The sequence below is a fragment of the Astatotilapia calliptera genome, chromosome 23, assembly GCF_964374335.1.
Source record: "Astatotilapia calliptera chromosome 23, fAstCal68.1, whole genome shotgun sequence".
NCBI classification, from domain to species: Eukaryota; Metazoa; Chordata; class Actinopteri; order Cichliformes; family Cichlidae; genus Astatotilapia; species Astatotilapia calliptera.
The window spans coordinates 2831654-2838091 of NC_137443.1; positions in this window are offsets into that span (position 1 = coordinate 2831654).

The following is a 6438-nucleotide window of genomic DNA, read 5'->3' on the forward strand; positions in this document are numbered from 1 at the left end:
ATCCTACAATGCTGTGATTGTAGCCATTCCCCACTTTCTGTGAATGGTACTCATGGCCATTGATCAATAGGCTTTGATTAGTTGTCATTGATCAATGGTCATAAGAATTTGCATACTAACAATCATGGAATTAACCCCCCGGCACATTGTTCATTCAGTGGCGCTAGTTTCCTTCACTATGCAAATGTACTGTTTATATGGTTGGGGAAACCTACAGTCAGCTGAGACTGAAGAAGTCACTTGGATGAGTGACGAAACGTTTCTCCAAATGAAAATGTCCAGATGAACAGAATCAACCTTTTGGGATTTACTTACCTGGATGATTAAGCACGCATCAAGACATTATTTTATTAAACATTTTAAAATGTTAGCAGCACAAACAAACATTTTTGCAGCACAAACCAGCACAAACATTTGACATCCATTTTGTTTGATTCCATTAATATGGGGGGGCTGGTTGACCTCTAGAAATTTTTGTTAATATCTTTAAAATAATAACGGCACAAACAAAAATTTTTGCAGCACAAACCAGCACAAACGTAGCACAAACGTTTGATACCACTTTTGTTGGATTTGGGTAATGTGGGGGGGCTGGTTGACCTTTTGACCTTTACATTTTCATTAATATCTTTAAAACAGAAGCAGCACAAACGCTAATTTTACCTGCACAAATCTGCACAAACGTAGCACTAACCGCTCCGCCTATTTGCCTTTACGTTTCAAGTGGGTGGGGGGTCAGCTTCACTCTGCTTTCTCCTACAGCTCCGGACCGCAAAAAATGCGCGTGCTCTTTGTGAGCTCGTTCCCGGCTCGTAACCAGCGCGTTCTGCCGACAAGGGCGATCATTGGTTAAATGTGATCATATGACTGATGCAAGCCAGATCCTTTTATTTAGCAAAACTGTGATTAATAGTTAAATATCATTGTTGAAGGGCACAGACAGGACTCCGCACTCACACACACATTAAAAAATAATAATTTTAAAAAAAAAATAGTTGCCTCAACAAAAGGGCACTTTGGGCATCCATCAGGAAAGGGGCGGGTGCTCAAGCCCCTCTAGCCCCCCCTCTACACGTGCCTGGTTTGTGGTAACTTACGTTTTAACATTTTTCTTGCATACAAATTAAATGCAACTAAATCCCATTAAATTTTTATCACTGTTGACTTAAAAACTTTCTAGTCCAACAACACAATAAACAATATAAAAAGTGTATGTAAATATGAATATAAAATAATAATGAAAAACACTTCTTGTAAAGCGTTAAATCAGCATAACGATTATCTTTAAATGCAAAAAATTGATCAGCCAACATACTGGAAACTGTTCTCCTGAACAATTAACCGCCACTACTGTAGCTGGTGTTATTTAATGTTTTAAAGGTTTTCAAATCAACATTTCATATTTTTTATTTTATATATGTATCTGTTACACAATTTAAAACTTTAATAATCTCACAATAATTCCAAGCCTCGGATGTAATCCTTTTGAAACTACATTTAAGCGTCCCATAACTTTGTATTGCAATTTACATTAATGATATTGACTGTTGTAAAGGTCCAGTTTTGTTTATTGATCTAAGCCTGAGCAGCTACGCGTAGTTTCCAGTAGAGGGCTCTGTCGCTTAGTTAGCAGCAAGTTGCACTTCCAGCTTGTATTTGATTGCTTAGTTGATATTTTATTGTATTTTCTGCTTTGTTTGAGTTCATATTTGTAATAAGCATCTAAGAAAATGTACTTTGTGTTTTTGTTTAGTTTTCACGGTGCATTGGCGCACCTCAGCACTGTTAGATTCTGAATGAATCTCAATGTAAAAATTAATGCACCCATCGAGGCTCTCTCTATTTCTTCCTTGGTCCGGGGGACTGCTACAGTGAAAACTCGGTCGCTGAGTGAAGACTACTTGCTAGCTGCCATGCCAGATGAGTGCAGCCCGTGCCTGTCGAGCTGGGTCCGTGTGTCAGCTGTGAGAGATTTCTACACCAGTCGACATCATCATTGCTTCATCGCCTACCTCCACTTTGAACTCTGATGGTCACTTTACAAAGGTGCAGGTGTTATGCCCATTAAGGACTTTGCTGATAACAAAGTTAAAATGTCTGCACACTAATTCAGAGTAACTTGCCTTAAATATTTTGTGGTTTACAGCTTTAAAGGTATACTGTATTGCACTAAGTCTGTGAAGGTTCTCAGTCATCCAGGTCATCGTAGTCAAAGGAGCTTGCAAAGAAAAGCGTCTGGACTTCTTTAAGTTGCTTGAAGACGTTTCACCTCTCATCCGAAGCTTCTCGGATGAGAGGTGAAACGTCTTCAAGCAACTTAAAGAAGTCCAGACGCTTTTCTTTGCAAGCTCCTTTGACTGTATTGCACTAAGTAATTACAATCTTTAAATTGTATTGGTTTATTCTTCTTGAAAGTAACGTTATGGTATATCAGCAGGATTTACAGTTACATTTTGTCTAATATGTGGGTGCTAATCTGTTTATTTATGTGATGTAAACGTCTGATGTGAGCATTGTTTCCAAAAAGTTAAAGTAAGTCCAGACGTTATCACATAGAGCAACATACACATTACAGTAACAAAATGTTGAACCCTGCTGAAGAAGCCGACGACTCAGAGCAACAAAGAGTGAGAATCAGCAATCGGGAAAGGCATTTAACTGAAAAAGGTAAAGAAATGCAGGAATATGAGGCAAAGAAAAATGAGAAGGCATTTAACAAGGTTTATGACACTTGGAAGAAGGCAGCTAAAGAAATCAGAACAAAGCTGAAAACTTTCTGCTCACCTAAAGAACTAAATAATATCAGTCATGACATAAGAGACAAGCACGCTGTAGTACAACAGCATTATGAACCCATTCGCCGCAGCCAATCCATGACGCCAGACATTGTTAAGCGAATGGATGCTTGTGCAGTGCTTACAACTGACATTTGGGAAGTTATTGCTAAACGACAGGAAAATATCAATCAGCTCTTTAATGATCGACTTTAAAAGGAAAGAGTACCGACATTTAGACCTCACAATACTACTCCAGAACAAGAAGAACTTAGCTTAGTTCAAGCCCTTGCCAGCGCTCTTACCCTAAACAGGCTTCCTGTACATGAGCCCACCATCTTTAGTGGCGACCCCCTAACATTTATGGATTGGAAGGTATCCTTTATGGCACTAATTGGTGACAAACCTCTACCTGTGTGTGAGAAAATGTTGTATCTAAAGAGCTATCTTGCAGGTGAAGCACGAAAGGCAGTAGAGGGATATTTCTTCCCCAACAGTGAGCAGGCATACGCAGGCATTTGGAGCGTTCTAGAGGAAAGGTATGGCAGCCTATTCGTTATCCAAAGAGCCTTTAGGGCTAAACTCACAAAATGGCCTAAAATAGCTGCCAATGATCCTATAGCACTGAGGGAGTTTGCAGATTTTCTCCAAAGCTGTGCAGAGGCTATCCCCCAAGTCAAAGGCCTAGATATCCTTATTGATTGTGAGAAAAATCACAAGCTTCTAAGAAAACTGCCTAAGTGGATAGTACAGAGATGGAGCCACATTGTAGTGGAGGAGCTAGACAAAAGCCAAGACTACCCCAACTTCGCTCGCTTTACAAAGTTCATACAAAACGAAGCTAAAGTAGTTTGCAATCCTGTTGCCTCACCATTCCTAATGAACGAAAGGGCATCAGAAGAGCGGCACGTTAAAAGAGCGAAGGCACTCAGTACTACCATTCAACCAAAGTCTCCACCAATCCCAGTATCCACTTCTAGACCTAAACCCCCATGTTAGTTTTGCAAAGAAGAATCGCATGGCATAGCTAAGTGTCCTGCTTTTGCAGCGAAAACTAGTGATGACAAGAAAGTTTTCATTCAGGAAAATCCTCTCTGCTTTGGATGTTTGAGAAGGGGTCATGTAACCAAAGAATGCAGAGGACGTCACTCCTGTAGTAAGTGTGGCCGGCGTCACCCCACCTGTCTACACACAAAAAGAGCGAATGAACCTAAAGAAAGGAAAACTGAGGATTCTAAATCCCCAGATGAAGGTGCAAACAAGGAAGTGCATAATGTTATGACTCATGTACTAACAAGCAAAACATCTTCCACATCCAGCATAGTACCAGTATTTGTGTCAGTTGCATCTGAGCCTGAGAAAGAAATACTTACATATGCCCTGCTTGACACCCAGAGTGACTCATCCTTTATTTTAGAGGATTTGGCCTCAGAACTAAATGTAAATGCCCAACCAGTGCAGTTAAAGCTTAGCACCATGACTTCCGTCGACACAGTTGTTGCAAGTAAACTTGCCAACAACAGGTGCGTGGGTTTGACTCTGAGACTCGTGTCCGAATAGAACAAGCCTACTCTCGTGACTTTAACCCAGTTGACACGTCTCATATCCCTACCAATGAAACTGCATTTCAGTGGTCACACCTTGAAGGCTTAGCTAACAAGTTACAGCCATTGCAGAACTGTGAAGTAGGTCTATTGATTGGTTATGACTGCCCATCAGCACTAGCCCCCCTAGAGATTGGTAAGTTAAATGTGTTTGTAAGCTACTCCGTAATTACCATCCTTAGCTAGCTCCTGAGACCTAGCTAGCTAAAATGAGCACTCGGCTGTCAGGGTTCGTTTAGCTAACCCATGCAGGTGAATGAATTTACCCTGACTAAAGAAATCAAGAGAAACGCTCCGGGCTGCTCAGTCACTAATTACTGTTACTGTACTTTTATTACAAGTATTATACTTTATAAACAACAGGCTGCACCCTCCTGCAGCTCCTGTGCAGAGCTGAATATTAAATATGTGCAAACAACAGCATGTTTTCAGTCTCTTGCCACATCTGTAAAGACAGTAACATTTTTTTTTTAAAGCTTGTACTTCAGTAACTCCTCATTAATCAGGAACTATGGATTAAAGTACTGTAGTGTACTGTAATACTGAAAAAAATGCAAGGGAAGAACTTCAGATCCTGAGTGTGTGAGGACAGAAGAATCAGCTTTATTTCAATTTTGAGGGATAAAATTTATATTTGAGTTTGATGGGGTCTTTCTGTGTGGAGTTTGCATGTTCTCCCCGTGTTTGCGTGGGTTCCCTCCGGGTACTCCGGCTTCCTCCTCCCACCGTCCAAAGACATGCAGCTTGTGGGGATAGGTTAATTGGATAATCCAAATTACCACTAGGTGTGAATGTGCGAGTGAATGTGAGTGCGAATGGTTGTCTGTTCCTGTGTGTTGGCCCTGCGACAGACTGTCGACCTGTCCAGGGTGTACCCCGCCTCTCGCCCTTATGACAGCTGGGATAGGCTCCAGCGCCCCCCGCGACCCTGAAAAGGATAAGCGGAAGCGAATGTATGGATGGATGGATGGTTCTGTTGTCTTTGTGATTACAGGAGCTGCCCTCAGATTCAGACCTCAGCACCACCCAGTGACAGCAGACAGATCATCCAACATGTTCATATGTTAACTGCAAAATTAACTGATGAAAATAGTACAAAGGTTAATGAAAGATGCAGCTGTTTCATTGATAAAGTTAAAGACAAAAAACCAAAAGGATTAATCACCCATGTAACTGTGTCACTATATATCAGCATTAACAGGACCTCAATTTGGTGTTTCAGAGAGCTGCTGATCTCAGACCTGCACAGCTTCCGTTTTAAACACTTGATGTACTCAGCTGCATGAAGAGCATATGAGATTTTGTCTAACACAATTTAATAAAACCTGATGAAGGTCAAAGGTCATCACTTCTATGTTGAACTACAAACTTGTCATCTGGAATTCTTTCACAGTTTTTTGCAGATAGTGTTATTTACCATACAGTAATTCAGAGTTATTCATACCAGAGTAACCAGAGAGGATCATATATTTTTAAATATATAACTTTCTACAGGACTGAATATATTATGTTTATGTAAAAGTCCGGAGCCTCTGGGGAGTATCAGAGTATTTATAACATTACACAAAGCAAAGGTCACCATCACAGTTTTCATGAAATGCTGGGTTTATTCATCACCTGGGGCGGGCCTACGGAGGGGTGCTGAAGATTTCCCTGTCAGGGAGCTGCTGGTGAAGATCATGAGTTCTGCTTGATCAATGCGATGAGCTTCAGTCTTCCTGTTGTTTCTTAAATGATGCCTCTTTCAGTGGGTCAACAGAACTTCTGGCATAGGACAGCTGTGATGAAAGAAAGGGAAGAAGTTTCTCCAAACCTCTGGACCCAGGAAACTCAGCTTGGTCCTGATGGTCTCCCTCACTAGTTTCTCTCCAGGGTGAATGTAGTTGTTGATATAATATGGATTATTATAGGGCTGCTCGATTATGGCAAAAATGATACTCACGATTATTTTCACTGAAATTGAGATCTAGATTATTTGATGATATTTATTCAACCCTTTAACACCTACCATAGAACCAAGTCCGCCAGAGCTTATAGTATTTTTTTTTACATGTTGTAGT